General features: G+C 39.9%; 2 long non-coding RNA genes across 3 annotated transcripts in view; both read right to left on the reverse strand.

The window, feature by feature from the left end:
* LOC107310797 overlaps positions 1-17150 on the reverse strand; it is a 385718-nt gene that overhangs the window by 86590 nt on the left and 281978 nt on the right. The gene's annotated exons all lie outside the window — the stretch shown is intronic.
* Positions 1913-16910, reverse strand: LOC107310798. Its single transcript, XR_001553732.2, has 3 exons — positions 16643-16910; positions 13681-13814; positions 1913-2018 (listed from the first exon to the last, which is right to left on the reverse strand). It is a non-coding gene; the product is annotated as an uncharacterized LOC107310798 (long non-coding RNA).

Here is a 17150-nt window from a genome sequence, read left to right on the forward strand (position 1 = left end):
GAATACCCCAAGAGAGCACAGAGACAAGACTGGGTCTCAGAAGCAAGGAGCATTTCAATCAAAGATGGTTTGTTAATAATAAAGTAAGAAAAAAAAGCCATTTGCTTCTTTTGCAGTGACTGCAGCGCTGACCCCCTCTTGGTCCTGCTAGGCCTGTCTGAGCAACAGCAGAGTTCAGTGGTAATTAAAGCAACAGTGTTGTGAAAAAAGTGTGAATTACTTTTACAAGAAGACTTGGATGTTGCTACCAACTGACAAAGCACAGCAGGAGAACTCTGCTGGATATTAAAGAGCTCTATGGTAGTCACTGTATTGTAAGGTGGCTTTTCAGCACAATGCAAAATTGCGACTTTTCACAAGTTTATATCTCAGGAACCATTTGAGTTATCGGCTTAAAATTTAGTGTGTTTTATAAGGCACACAGCAGACACCGTAAATGTGTCATACTTGGTAAAATCCGGTCCTGTTTAAATTATGTAGGCCCTAAATTCAATTTTTACCCTTCAATTATGACTTCACCGGGTAATTATTGCAGTATTACAGCCCAGGCTGTTGTGCAAAATTACATAAAGGTATACGTATTCAGACATCTCTCAGCAAATTACTGCAGAGTCAAATTGCCTGGATTTCCATTTTTGACATTTTTAAAACTAAAAAGCATAGCACCTCACGCTTTTGGCATTGCACAGAGAATATATACCAGGTACTAGGCTGCAGCCTTGTACTGTACTGTATAAACATCCTTTTAAGACAATGGGATTCTGTGAGGAAATACAAAGGGCTGGTTGTGACAAATTCTTCACTATCTCAATGGTTTTTTTTCTGTAGTCACCAGAATAACCTCACGTTACAGCAGACTGTATGGGTTGATTTTATCCAGCATGTGCTGAGAAAAGGGGACAGATCCTTACGTATGCAACAGCATTGTTCTTCAGGGTGTGATAGGATTTGATTCACTAGTCACTGTAGTGGTTTCTGAACTCAGTTTCAGTACAGTGTGAGGACTTTATATAACCATCAATAGAAAATTTTCATTTAAGACTTATAAGCTTGAAAGGAGCTTTCCTAAATAAGCACTTAGGTCCTGCTTTGAACAAAATCTTTGACCTACTGCAAGCAGCCCGACCAGTTCATCATTTACAAAAAATCACAGAGAAGGGCTGTTTACTTTGACACATTTCCAAAGGGAAATGGCACTTTGTGTTCCGGCAGATAAACACAGAAGACGAATAGAATTATGAAAATATACTGCGAGCCCAGGATGGCAGCCACATAAAGAAACATAGTCCAGTACCTACTGCTATCCCTAGGGCTGCAAGCCTCATTACCCATGGAAAATTTTTCTTTTCCAAACTTTGGAAGACAGTTGGTATGTGCTGCTGACTGTTCTAGGGAATGAGGGAGAGGCTGGGCAGCCCACAGGAGAAATGATGCACATATTCAGTTTTGCAGTCCTGGGGTTACCCCGAGACAAATCACTGTGCATTGCTTGGCAGAGGTTTGACAGAAACTGTACGAGCAGTTCTTCTCCTAGGTACAGCAATTCCACCAGCTGTGCTCATGGATTCCTGTAATGCAGCAAATCACTTTTGTCTTATATATCTAATAGCAAAAAGATCATTTGCTTACAGTTTTGTTAACATCAAAATAAAATCACAGATTTCAGAACCCCCACAGCTGGGGAGTTGGGAGAGAGACACGCAAATCCACAAATGTGCAAAGCACAGCTGTCTCAGAATTAAAGAATTGAGAAAATACACAAAATAAACTTGGAGTGGGGGGGCATGAGAAACAGCCTTGGAAAATTTGAAGAGCCTTGTGTAGCGCGTACTCAAATGGTGGGTGCTGTTTACAGCATGTAGACAATGAACAATATAAAAAAAATCTTTTAAAAACATTATTCTACCTGATGTTTTCTTTCTGGAATTCCAAATGAGCAACACGAACCCTTTGTTCAACCCCTTCCTATGTCTTTCAAAGCTTAGGTAGCTCTTAAGGCATGATGCAAGTCCTTTGTGCTAGGGAAAATAAGAAAAGCTTGCTAGAATTCAGAAATACAGTTCAAAACAATAGCCCCCCCCCCAGCAAATCAAATGCCCTGTTATTTCTCTCAGATACCTCCAAAGATGTATAGAAAAATAATCAGATCTCCAGTATCAGTACTGTAAACATAATATCAAAACAAATTTCCATGAAACTAATCCCTTTAACCACTGCTCACTCCTAGGCTGCCTGGCTCTAACCAATAAATAATTCCATCCTTGAAATACAAGACTTCGAACAATGCTTTTGGATTTGTTTGCAGTTAGCAACCAAACCTTTGTTTTCTGTAAAAATGACACCCAACATGAAAAATAAATAAAAAATAAATAAATTAATTTTAAAAAAACTCACTTTTATTTTACTTTTCATTCAAGGAAAGTTTAATATTTTCAATGATCTAGCAAAAAAAAAAAAAAAGTAAAATAAAATTGATTATATGCTGAACAATAAGCATATGTTGCTGCTCATTTGCTTAAGTGCTTTGCTGGATGAAGGTAGAAGTGCTTCCAGCCTTAAAGGATGAAACCTAAATGTTGCTTTCCGCCCTTTTCCCACCCTGAAAGTAACTAAGCTAATGGCAAAGTTGATTAAATCAGTGGAAAGCTTAGTGCTTCACATTCAGGACATTGGATCCTGAGTCACTCAAACCTCTTTCTTTACCATAACAGCACGAAAGCCACAGAACCTGCATTTCGAATTAACATAAAAAGTCATGGCTGATGCTTTCTCTCATGACAGAGAGGTCACCTCAGAATTACAGGCTGGAGCCATCAGTTCTTACTCATATGCTTAAGAAGGGTGCATTGCACTGTGAACGTATGGAGCGATGTGGTTGTTTATTTGCAGGCACAGACACGTGGCAGGGGTTAGCAAGAAGTGGCGAAATTCTTGTCCCATCAGAGCAAATGCTACATCTTTATGCCAACAGCTGATCTGAATCTTGAGAGAAGTCGTCTGTGCATAGTAACAGACAGACAGGGCCCATGCAGGTAAGGTTATGTGAGACCATTTGTGAGTGAGTGCCTCTCACCTACATGAAAAGTCACAGCCACTTAACTTGAGGCACACTCTAGGACTAAACCAGCGAGCAATGTGTCCTACCAGTAAGAAAATACTTGGTTTCTTTTTTATCACATTATTTCCTATTCTTCTCTTGATATGCAAGAAGAAATGCAACAGGTATCAATGCAAGTGACATGCCAGTCTCCAACTTTCTTCGTCAAACAGAAACAATTAGAATACAATTAAATGACAGTCCTGTGCTCTTACAGCATCATTACACATGATCACATGACTGAGAAAGCAACTTGTTCAAATAATGCAAGACGATAGGAATGCATTACACCTCAAATCTTCCACCTGCTCAGCAACATATACAAAAGTATGTTTGTGAAGTACAGAACATGTGGGCTCTGGGTGATATTCCATCACCATCAGTGCACCCTTTAATTAGTACGTAATGAACACATACTCCCACATCTTTTATCATGTTAACTGTCGAGAGCCTCTCTGTTCTACCAGACCCAAGCCAGCTGTGGTGAACTGATCACTCAGCAAAGTAAAGCAAAGAAGATGTGGAGCCATTTGCTCACCATGCTCCCTCGTAGTACAAATACTGATCGCTCCTTGCTCGCTCAGGGAACTGACACAAAACAAACAAATCAAACAAGCAAAAAAAGGTGGACAAACAGCTGGAACAGTGAGAATAAATAGATGTCTCTTGTTTAGTTTCAGATAACTATTATTATTTTTAACATGTGCTTTGTTTCAACATTAACCTCATGAGCTAACATCAAATGCACTCCTCCTAGACTTCATAGAAGCCCTCCCATTTTCTCAAGAAATGAATGATCTTGTCTTTCTATTACATTACAGATAAAATAGCTCATTCTCACCATATTTGCCTCAAAATATTACACTATAAAAAGTACATTTGGTTTTAAAATGCCTATGGATTTCTAAAAATAAAATGAAGGCACCAGCATTTAAATAAATTACAGTCTTCTGGTATTCACAAATTGCAAGATCTGCAGCAGATATGGGTGAGTTTAAAAGAATATGTAACTTACTTTTATCACGTCATGTATCATCCAAAGAAGTCAATTTTTTACAATTAGGCAGGGTTCTAAATTAACACCTGTAACAGTTTGGTTTCCAACCTGGATTTAAAGTGGAGTTAGAAGAGAATGGGCCTTCTGCATTCAGGACCTCACCCTTCCACCAGTAAATAAGAGACACAGACTAAGTCCATTTGCCAGAGGGTGAAAGGGGACAGTGGATGTGCAAAAGCAGCACACTGTGAGCTTATGTCGGAATCAGTGCCTGCAACTTCCAGTAAATGACAAAACCCCCAGTGCTGCACAGTCATATGAGTGGCATAATTTCCTGTAGAGACGCTGCTGTTGGTCTTACCACTTGGTTGCCTCAGCTAATCACCTCATTTGCCTACGCTGGCCATTTGGTGAGATAAAGAATGAGGTGCAAAGGGGTGGCAATGTATGGTGGCTCTGACAGAATGAAAATTAAATGAAGATACGTGAGGTTAAACTAACAAAGATATGGAATTGTCCATACAGCTTATTATTATTATTATTATTATTATTATTATTATTATTATTATTATTATTATTATTATTATTATTATTATTTTGGGCCCTGACTAATACAACAAGGTTCTCACAGAACTTCCCAATGCAATTAGATGCACATAGTTCCAGCAGAAACACAAAACACACAGCAGCAGCATTGCTCAGGACATGAGTCCCAGGAAACATGAATGTGTAGAAACTCCTGTATGTAGATATTCACATGCCACATGCTTGTAGAGTATGGAAATGTAGAAGCTGACACATGCACAGATGAATATTAAACTTATCCTATTAGGCTAGTTATCAAATTACCGTTCGAAATGAAGACTACCTAGCAATCTCTAGTACTACCTCCGATAGGCAGTCATTTACTCAGGGGATTCTTATTGTTAAAAGACAAGAAGAGTAGACACACAATAGACGATGGAGGCAAGTATGACATTATGGCAGGGACAGGCTTTGCCACAGGGTTCTGAAATACTTTCTACAGGCTGCTCAGGCTGCCCACTGACAGGGTAACACGTATGGCAGACTAGCACTGAGCAAGCAGCACAAATGTTTAGTGTGAGCTGCTCCTTTAAAGCAGTTCTTTTGTCCTGTCTGCAAGATGAATGTAGTTTGCTGAAACTGAGTTTCTTTAGTCTAGTTTGTACAGGTACAGTGGCTGGCAATATCTGCAGCCTGGCTTTGTAAGGCACAGCTCTTGAAGGTACCCCATATACTAGTGTAAGTGGTAAGTAAAATAAGAAGAAAATGATGACATTCTTCAAGAAACAGCTTTAGGTCCTTGAAAATGATTATTTCAGTTTGCCTGCAACTGTAAAAATGAGTTTCAGGTAATAGCTTTTCTTTTATATAGTAAATGATAAATGAGCATTTAAACATTGACTCATCCACCAACTAAGATACAAAGAACATAAAAACTCACTGTGCTAACAGGGAGTTTGAGAACTAAAGTCACCTGATTTTTCAACCTGGTGATTACACCATAAGGATGTTCATTTGTCTTTACTTTCACTCCAGTGTTCCAAAAAAGTATATATATTTCCACCAGAGACAATCAACCCTTTTAGCTTCTGCCATTTATATCTCTGCACTAACCCCACAAGAGCTCTCTGTTCAAAGTTCATAGGTCTTTTATGACCATAATGACCATAACTGGAATATTCTGACCTCAGGATATGTAGAGAACAAAAATATTAAAATAAATCCTCCTCTGGTGTTTCCCCTTTACTCAGTATAGGATTAAATACTCTAAGAACAAATCTTGGGGAAAAAAAAAAAAAAGAAGAAGAAGAAAAAAAGAGTGTTATCTATGTTGATACCAATAGCAGTTCACACATTCAGCTCCTCCTTTTGTCTCAATGTGACAGGAATGAGGGGGAAAAAATCATTATGCTGGGCCAAGGATTTTTCAAATGGAGAATAAAAAAATAAATCACCAAAATAACAGATTATGAGGAGGAAGCTCTATGATTATTAACACAAAAGTTTTCTTTTTTTTTTTTTTTCCTAGAATATACCTTTCTAAACCTTTGTAATGAATACCAATGTGTGAAAACTCCAACAGCACAAACAAGTTCACTTCAAAATAACTATTATTTAATAGACCAATTCAGTTTTAACATTTCAGCAGACAATCTGCGTTCATGGGGAGTCAGAGGTATAATTTCTTGCCAGGATTTTATTTGAATTGTCTCCTGCATTATGAAAGGAAACTACAGGTACTAAGCCATTAAGATTTGACTGTGCGCCATGCAAGGAAATCTTCCATTAGGTTTTGGGGGCTTGAGGCTGGATTTGTTTGTTTTGAATCAAGAAGGAAATTATTCAGTGGCCTTCATTTTACAAGTTTTCCTAACATAAAATGTGTTTCTTGGCTTTGTCACTAAACTACCACATATATATGTTTACCCAGAGTATATGCAGCTTTTTGAAAGCAAGTCAAGATCTTAGCTCATTTTAGCAAATATGTGTTTTCAAGATAAAGCATGTTGTTTGTTTTTCCTTTATCTTGTTCATCATGCTCTTTGTCTACTTTCTACAATGAAATTGATTCTTCCTACTCAGATCCTTGGCAGACATAATATTGCCGTAGTTTTTAGAAGTACCCTGCACACGGCAAACACTATCACAATGGTCATGCAGAAAATAAATATTTTTTAAAAAATTACACATACTTAGAAAATAATTCATAAAAATGCTTCTCAAGCAGTTCGTTGGGAACGTGCAAAGGAGATGGTCCAAGAAGTCTGAAACAAGCTCATCTGGTTCAGTGATGTGATTTCCCCCCCTCCCCCCTCTCTAAAGGGTGAAGAACACTGAGTTCATGAATTTGGTGAGACTTGCTTTCTAGCCTTCAAAACCCTTGGAAAATAGTTGGCTGCAACTCTGTATGAAAGCTTCTATATCCTATAAATGGTTTCCCGTGATCCAAATGCTGAAATAAAAATAGACAAAGGATTTCGGGGAGAGCGTATATTAACTAAGGTCTTCAATCACTAGCATTCCAGCAGTCAGAGAGTAATTCCTTAATCAGAGTACAAGTATAAATGAAGGATAGAGTCAGCGTGAAAAGAGGCAAAAGCACAGTTCAAAGCGGAATGTGCTCTGTAACTTCTACATGCAAATTGTCATTAGAGCAGGACAAATGAGGCACATTTGACAATAACACAATGCTTGTCCAACACTTTGTGTTGTAAGATCCTGTATTTAAGGTACTTAAAACTTTGCCAGACTTCAGTAATTTCAGCCAAAATATCCTCAAAATGAATGGTTTGAGAATATAGATGCACAACCAGCAGGGCTGCTTCTCAAAATGACCTTAAGGAGAAAACACAGAGATAACAAACAAATAAAAAAAAACTTCCCCAAAGCCCACCTGCATTTCACTGACAAATATGCCTTCATGCTTTAAAACACTTACTTAAATTCTGGCAGGGAAACCATTGTGCGATCAGAAATTTGTCTTTTGTTGTCTCCAAGGGAAAAAAATACATAAAGAAAGGAAGCTCCACTACCCAATGAAGTCTCAGCATGCAGCATGTAAAAGAAAATCCCTGTAGATTCATGGAGATTCAACCTCCTTTGAGGACATGTAGAGTTGCACTTGGCCATGACCTTCCATACCCTCCTCTTGTCGTGCCACCAATTTGAGGTCTGCAGAAGGAAGCCCTCTGCACCCCAGGCATGTTTTGCTGACCAGAAAGGCCTCTGTTTACACTGTGGCACTGAGCACTGAGCTTAGGCTGAAGTGTGGGCCCATATTCACACCTACCTGCACCCTCATTTGCTGTGAGAGAGGGGCTAAAGTAGAGATGACCTGGCACATGTGGCTATGCGCACAGAGATCCCCACCTCTTTTAATAAAGAAGATGGAAAATGCCCACTGAATAACAGAGGTTTCAGAAAGCTTGAATGTGACATTTCCTGACTTGAGAGTGCTTAACTTTGTAACCCTAGCATTCTTCCAACATAGGTTTTAAATGTAATATCCTACTTGCATTTGGAAATGATTAGCCACCATCCCACCAGGTTTCCAGCCACTCCCATTTTAAAAGATACACCCTAAGGACCAATATACATAATTCAGTTTTTGGATGACAGCAACCCCTCTGAAACCTCCTGTCTTGGCTGTCAAAGAAATTGACCTTTCAAGTTTAAAGGTGCTTTCTCATAGGAATTATCTCAAAAGTTAAAGGTTTTTAACATCCACTCAAGAAAAGCAATATCTGAAAGACTTCTGGACTCCACTTTGGGTCTCCTGAATATATTTCTTGTTGAGGATGGTTAAGGTCTTCAATCACTTGTCCAAAGATAATTATACATATCTATACACAATAGATCTTCTACATATAAATGCAATAAAACAATTATAATTTAAATAATAAATAATTTTCATTAAGAATTCTTTGAAATGTAACCCTGCATTTCAAGACTTTTACCTGAGACAGGAGTTGCACACAGGCTTTATTTACAGCTAATACATACAATCTAAGCCATGAAGCCTTGAACTACATGATCCTTGAGGTCCCTTCCAACCCGGGTCATTCTGTAAGCCATCAACCATTAAGCTAAGGTTGAATGTTAAATATAATCATCCATTATACTCTGATTTCCAGGATGCTGAGCTTTGGAAACTTTTGCTGACTTTGAAAACAAGACCTAAACTATACAAATCAACAGCCTGAAAGTCCCTCTCTCTGTTCGTTCCATCACATAACAGCTGCTCAGTTATGTTATACTTTCTCTGCCTTGATTTGCACTTATTTTCACTGTTCCTAAATTACCATTTTGTGGTAATAATCTCACTCAAACTCACATGCATTTCAGTCACCAGAGAGGCTGGGAGGCCTGGATTATCCCATACAGTGCCTAAGCATGGAATCAAGTTATGTTGAGCTGTACATAACTGTCAGGAACAGCACCCCTGGGAGAACGACCATTCCTACAGACCATTGAGGAATCCAGTCCTGACTGCTTTTACTTCAAATGTCACTGAGATACCTGAAATGTAGCAGTAAATCCCACCCTTTGTCAACAGGGACATGGTGTTTTTGCCATGTATGCCACTGAAGAAACTATAAACTTCAAAGGGAAACCCTGCAGATATTAAATAGTCCAGAGAGAGAAAGCCATACAGTCCCCTACACAAGTGTCTCTGCTCCTGCATGGTACCAACAGCCCATCCTTCTTGTCATGTCTTCCTCTTTGATAAGACTTTATGCCCACACAGTGATGAAATCAGACAGCAGACAGCAGTTAATGCTGACTGCCCTAGACCCCCTGACTACCCTTCAGGATGATGCCACAATTTGTAGGTGTTACTACAGCCTTTAGAGGATGGCCAACATGTCTCTCAAGTCAACCTTAAGCCTTGAAGCTTTGTCATCTCCGATGGCAACCAGCCTGGCAGGGATTGCTAGCTCAGGGTGAATGTGCCACTAAGGACCCACATCTACCTTGCATACAATCACAGCTGATAACACAACAGAGCCAAGTTCATTTGCAGTGAAGGACCAAAGGAGCTGGGAGGGAACAGAATTAGGACAGCTGACTTAAACTGGCCAAAGGGATATTCCATATCATATGACATCAAGTGGAAGGAGTTTTGAAGGGGGTGGGAGTTCATCTTGCTCTTTTCTGCTACCTGGACATCAGTCAGCCCATTTATTTGTAAATAAATGTGTACATGTATATATATGTTTGTCATAATTATTATCTTTTTCCTTTCCTCTATCTTAGTAAATAGTTTTATCTCAACCCACAAGTTCTACTTTGTTGGTTGTTTGTTTTTTCTGTTCTCTTTCCCATCCCACTGGGAAGGAGGAAGTGAGCAAACAACTGCGTAGTGCTCAGCCACCTGCTGGGTTAAACCACAACAGTCATTTTGGCACCCAACATGGGGCTCAAAGGGTTGAGATAACAGCAGACCTGTCCAGACCATGTTAACAGGTGCTGTGGTACTCTGATAATTGCTGGTCACTGCAATTAGGATCAATGTAATTGTTCTCCCTATTTATGGAGCTCTTTGAGAGTCTTCTCATGGAACTATATGTGTAGCACCTTGCTTGCTGCTTATTTTCCCTGCTGTGTTGTTTGTCATCTCTGTGGGTTGGATTAAGGTTTTTATTTTGCTATGCTTTGTAACCTCAGCTTGTATTATGATAAAATTGGCAGATGAGAAACTGCTATTTTGTGTGTATTTGGCACTGCAGTCATCTTTGGTCTATGGAAACCATACTGTTGATACTATTAGTAATTACAATCTTAGCTTAGTCTCCTCAGCAATCCTTCTGTTGAGCCTTGAGGTTGCTCCAGCTTCTGTGACAGGCCATGCAGTTGTTCCACATCCTGCAATGGGCCCCGCAGCTGCTCTGATTTGTGAAGGCATAAGGCTTGGGCTCCTTGGGCTCTTCACTTCAAATGGCCTTGGCTCTGTACAGCGCTGCTTAGGAGAAACTATAAACATCAGTGTGTTATCCACTTTGTTTTTCTCCTGGAACCAAAACGTTGCATCCTACCAGACAGTCTGAAGAAAACAGTTCAGTCTCAGATAAAACTAAGACAATTCTTTAATATTAGGGATGTTCTTCCTTGCACATTTCTTTACTAAAAAAAAAAGGCAGAAGGAAGAATGAAGACTATATGATGAATTTTCAGCTAAGGAAACTAAATGTAAACTATGTTTTCTAAGTTTTTTCTTGAATGAATTGATAAAGTCAAGCCACTTAAATTGCTGGGTCACGTCCATCACTTGAACAAGCATGTTTCTATAAAAAAGAAGTAAGAGTTTTGTCACAGAACATCAATACTAAAAATCACTAGGCAGACTGCTTGGGTGAAGTGCTGGATCTGCAAAGTCAACGGCACAAGCTCTATTGACTTCTGCAGAGAAGTTACCCCCGATTCTCACAGGTGACATTGAACCGTGGATGTGCTTCGAGCACTTCAGAGCTATAAGGAAAACATGAGCGCTTTGCCTTGCCCTTTTAGTGGGACACAGAAGCAGAGCACAGCCATGACTGTAAAAGCCTAGTTATTCTGAAAAACTTAGGGTTTTTAAAAGATACGTCATTAGTGACTTATTAGCAGCAGGTCCATTGTCACTGGAGAGATTTATTTATTTGTTCTTTGGTCAGGGGGTTGTTTGTTTTGTTTCATTTTTAATCACTTTCCATTTTCTAGAAATGGTGTGAGCCAAAATGCCCAGCTGCCCTGTGCCTGGGCACTAACCACACCTATTTCAAACACAAGGGCCACCAATGCCACTCAACCCTGAGTCTTCAGGAGAGGTACCCAGACCCAGGCCTTTGCCTTGAGGCCACTTTTGTGCAGAACACTCCCTGCAAATTTTATAGGCAGAATTCACCTTGAAAGTCTATGATCTGAAAAGGCACTCTGAATTTTCAAGAGTAACAAAACATTAAATGAGCTGCTGCTGTCTCGATGATGGAAAACACAACCCACGGACTACAGAAAGGAGCCACAGACATGATGTTAACATGCACTGCACCACAGTGTTGGACAGCAAACGGGGTTTTAGCATCTTGGGTATGCCACAGAGCTTCCACCAGCATTAGGTGTGCAATTAGGTAGTTTCTAAGATATACAAGGTTTTAACACTCAGTGCATTGTGCTTTAGCACCTCTGTCTGCCATCTCTCAAATTAAAACAAATAAAACCAAAACCAGGCAGTGAACTCAAACAGTTTCACTACAGAGAGGTTTTCCTTGCAGAGTCAAGTGACATACCAAGTTTAACCACTGAACTGCAGGGTCCTAAAAGCAGATTTGATATCTAATCATCCAGGTGATTTTGCAGGAAACAGTGTTACAACACTGTGGCAACGCAGCATCAAGGCTGACAGAAAAGCATTAATAAAAGAGAAATTCGTTTTTCCTTAAAGCATTCTCAATTTTATATGCTTTTTGACACGTTTTCCTACCCCTGCACCCTGCAAAGCACCGGGACATTTGCACCAACTGGTCTGCACTGCCAGCTTTCAGACACTGATGCATGCAGAGAGTAATTTATATAGGCGATAGTTAAAGGAAATGCTAACCTGAAAGTTTATGTTTATCTCAGGGGAAGAAATAGGACAGAAGGCAGAGGCGTAAGAAAGGTTCAGAGTGAAGATAAGACCATAAAGGTCTAAAATTTTGCTGTTGCTGCTTTCATATTGCAAAAATAATGATAGAAAATAAAAAAGCATATGCTACATTCCCTAAAATTTCATTGGCATCACAATTTTAGCATAAGTTTTATGCCAAATTACATTTTACCTCTTTTGCCTAATTTCAGTACTCTCGGTCCTGCTTTGCAAAACTTACATGTGTTTCTACGCAAGTAACTGAAAACTCAAGTCCTCCTATTCCAATTTTAAATGAAAAGATCATGCATTTTGATAGCTGATTTCCTTACGTGATTGCTGCCCATTTCTAAAACCGAAGCTATTAGAAGCTGTACATTTTCCTTTCCTATAGTTGCTTAACTTCCATAATAATTTTAGATTAAAATTAATTCACAAGATTAAATAAGTTGGGATATCAAAAAATAGAACTATAGAATGATAAAGCAATACAGATATTTTAGATATAGCACAAAGACTTTTAATTAAAACACAGAATCTTCAATTTGCTCCTAAATAAAACAGTAACCTTCACTTGATTGATTCTAGGAGCATTGCTGATATATCTTGTTACAGTTCTCTGAATCATATATTAATTAACAATTTGAGTAATTAAAATGTTTTTATTCTTTAAAGACATTAGAAATGGAGCCACATATCTAACATATATGGGCAAAATGGGATGCACGGTAGTGCAGAGGAATGAAATGTAGGCCTGGCTGGCTGCTATATGCTTTGAGGTATTTTAGTTTACTCGCTGTGTGATTTGTAGAGTCTCAGCTGATCTAAAAGACTAACCTGTTTTGTTTTGTTTTGTTTTTTATCTGGGTATCACTGATGCAGTCCTTACTGCTAAAGGGTAAATCAAGTCTCTGTTTACTGGAAATCCTCTAGCATTTGCAGCTTCTGTTGAAACTCAGTGCTTTTATGAGCTCCAGAAAGCAATTATCTGTGTACAGAAACATACCTGTACAGCACCACTTTCTCGTCCTCTGAGAAATTAGTTGCTTACTGCACTTCAGCAATTCACATGTTTACTTCTTCACACACATCACGGCCAAAATCTCACCTCACTCACGCCGGTGACACCGGAACACCTCTCATGGCACCACAGTTACTGAAAGCATCATTTTGTGTGTATATAATGGTACATACTGAGTATTTCAGTCTGTGCCTTGCTGGCCAACCTCTGGTCCTTCAGAGCTCCCTCCCCACTCCTCAGGACCCCCAGAGTCAGCTTGAAACCTCCACTGCAAATACCTTCTCCTCGCCTCCTCACTTCTGTCCAGCTGCCTCGAGCAAAGCCCTCCTGCCCACCTGTGTACTTCAGGGGATCCCAGCCTCCCCTGCACACACAACTCTGCAACTTCTGCTGCCTCCACACTTGGGATGCTTTTAACTTACACACATGCTACTCACTTGTTTGCCTTGCATTTTTATTCCTCTTCTGGCCAGCTTTATTTTCCCTTTCCGAAAGTGGCGCTGCTGCAGGTGTAAATATTAAATCATTGCCCAAGGTTGGTATCTACCACAGGTTTCATCAAGGCTCTGTTCTAAAAACAAAACAAAACAAAAGAAAATCCTTTTGAATGCCTCAACAAATTGTACTTTATACTGTCAATTGTAAATCTCTGATGAAAAATACATATGTACATAAATGTATATGTTGCCCTATGGAATATAAAAATACACTGGTACCATAAAACTACCTTTCAGTGCACAGGTGCTTGTGAGCACTCACCACAGCAGTGACTTCATGTGTGTATCCTTACACTAAGCTGCTTCCTGCTTAGTGCCAACTGTTCAACGTGCTCCAAAGAGTTTCCCCAGTACATCACACAGATGTTAGCAGCCCTTTCCCTCTCTCTCTACACTGCCCTCGTGAGGCCCTATATAAAGTACTTTGTCCAGGTCTTGGACTGCCATTACAAGAAAGACAGGGAACTGTTGGAGAGGGACCAGAGGAAGCCACAAAGATGATCAGAGGACTGCAGCACCTCCCCCACAAAGACAGGCTGAGGGAGCTGGGCTTGTTCAGCCTGGAGAAGGCTGCAGGGTGACCTCATTGCAGCCCTTCAGTACCTGAAGGGAGCCTATAAACAGGAGGGAAGGCAACTCTTTACAGGGGTAGAACTTGGTAGGACAAGGGGAAATGGTTTTATGTTGAAGGAGGGAAGATTTAGGTTGGATGTCAGGGGGAAGTTTTTTATTATGAGAGTGGTGAGGTGCTGGAACAGGCTGCCTAGAGGGGCTGTGGACGCTCCATCACTGGAGGTGTTAAAGACCAGGTTGGACAGGGCCCTGGGCAGCCTGGTCTAGGATCAAATGTTGGGACTGGTGGCCCTGCATGTGGCAGGGGGCTTGGAGTTTCATGATCCTTGCTGTTCCTTCCAACCCAGGCCATTCTGTGATTCCTTCAGTATTCAGGAGCTTTAATAGCAGAAACAATATTGAGCCCCATTCAGGTATTTCCTATGTAAAACACATCATAACTCAAATTCCGTGTTTAAACTTCAATCCCAACTTAGGTTTAAGATGGTTTTACTGTTGGAATCCCTAACTTCCCACAATGCAATAGAGTTTTTTGGCACATCTATGTAACACACGCGCGACAACTTTCATTGTTTCTCAATGGAATGGAAATGGTTCAACTGCAAAACAGAGATCTCCACCAGAGTCAAGTTGTCTGAATAGGCAGGTCAACAGTGTGAACTCCTTTCTCTGCACATCTTCACCTGCCATCAGATCAGCACAGATATTGAAGGGCTGAGCACAGATAGGAACAAAGCAGGCCTGTGTTGGTGTAGGGGCACAAATTCTTCCACTGCAGAACAAGGCTTGTAGGAAACAGTTTGTGAGACACAGCTAGAACTAATCTCAAGTAAGTAACTGTTGAAGCAACAATTGCATATTTTCTTCCACAGACTAATCATCAGCAAAGAGAGTGTATAAAGCAGCAGGAGTGTCATATATCACGTTCCGCTTTAAGAAAAAATCTGGACTTCAAGCTCCTGGAGCTAAGGAGACATTCCTTAACTTCCACCAGATGTAGAACACATATTTTCCTTTCAGGGCAGTTGCTGGAATAAACGTCTGACACAAACCAGTGAATGCTACTGCAGGCCTGATTTCATCCAGTCCCCAGCATCCTCTAAAAAAGGTAAATAAACACGAAGTATGTAGAGGATTAATGATCACTAACTGATGTTTTCTTATGAGAAGTGGGGCAATTCAGTGAAGACTGAATAGATGAGGGAGGCAGAAATTAAACTAAACACTACTTTCACCAACCGTACATGCTTCGAGACTCACTTTCATATATGACCTAGGTGCCATGATTAAAGAACACAGGAGAGGCAGAGCCCCATTGCAGCTTTCAAAGCACAGTCATGACATTATAACATTAAGGAAATGCCCTCAAGGAAAAAGGCTCCATCTGGATCAAATGGTTTCTTACTGACCACAGCACAGAAAGTTCATGTAGGAACGGATCTCTGCCTGGAAAATGGGAGGGGAAGGGGGTGAGAAATGAGACCTGCAAATACCTCAGATCAGGATGCTTTGTTGGTGGGCTTTTTAAAGAAAGAGCAACAGCAATAGCAACCTGAGTCCAAATTTGCCTGCAGCATTTTGAAACCCATTCTCAACAATGCAAATGTTGTAGTTTTACTGACATTAGCAAAGGAAACAGAGATGTGATTTTCAAATGGTTAAAATAAAGTTGAATGTAAGGAAGATCATGAGTGGACAGGTATAAAATTCTGTGCTTTATTTCCCTTACTTCCATGCGTAGGGGAAAAAAAGAAGCATATACAGAAGTACACACACACAATGATGCCAGCTCTCTTCATCTGATAATTTCAGCCAATAAAGCTGTGAAAACCACTAAGTCCCAGCTTCAAAGCTATCAGTGTTATTACAGATGAGCCTCTCTTTTCGTCACTCTTTTTCTCACTCATACACACACACACACAGAGAGACGAGCTGCCAGTTCTATTTATTAGACTCCTCATACACAGAGAGCAGATAGCTCATCTGCATTTTATCAGGTGTCTGTATAATTAAAGCTTATTGCAAACAGAGATATTATTGGTATATTTTATTACTTGTCTATGAGCAACTGAACAAAGTAAGAGGCATAAATGAATTCAGTTTTACAGTACTTTGTTTTAAACAAATGTCACTACCTACACACACACACCTAATTATCAGTTCTTACACATTCTGCCAAATATCAAGCCTATAGTTCATAAGCCAGATTCACGACAGGCAGTAAATATATTCTCTCTAATTTAAAATTTTATTGCAAAGTACCCTCTGCACTATGTTAACCTACAGTAAATCACACCATGCAATGCCAGCCATACCGATGTTTACTTACTCGTTCAAAGGAGGAAAACAGTACCGATTCATATTCTCAGAGATCTGTGCTGAAAGTGACATAGCTGTACATGCACACTCTGAAATAACAGTGAAGGATGAGAGACCGATGCAGTAAAAAAATGCTAAAAGATTAGTCAAAAGTGACCTTGTTATTTCTAACCCCCCCTTGTAAGCCACATTCAGAGCACAGGATCTGACCCAGCCTTCCCAAAGTTTCACAGCAGTTCTACTAAACTGTATTAACGTGTAATTTTATTTCCCTGGATCATAACTGCGATCCACTGTACTGCTGGGTGGGATTGTGCTCTGTGGTGTAAAATTACCTTAGGCCATCAGATATCTCCATAACAATACAGGAACCTGTATGGAAGAAAGGTTCTTGGAAGGAACTCAAATTCAAGTCTCCAGTTTCTTACACAAGTGTTTTGCTACCAGCCAAGAGGCTGCTCAGTAGCTGAGCCCTTCAGTGCTTCTTTTATCCTTAATTCACACTTCTTTACGGGTGC

Source organism: Coturnix japonica, chromosome 3, assembly GCF_001577835.2.
Source record: "Coturnix japonica isolate 7356 chromosome 3, Coturnix japonica 2.1, whole genome shotgun sequence".
Classification (NCBI taxonomy): domain Eukaryota; kingdom Metazoa; phylum Chordata; class Aves; order Galliformes; family Phasianidae; genus Coturnix; species Coturnix japonica.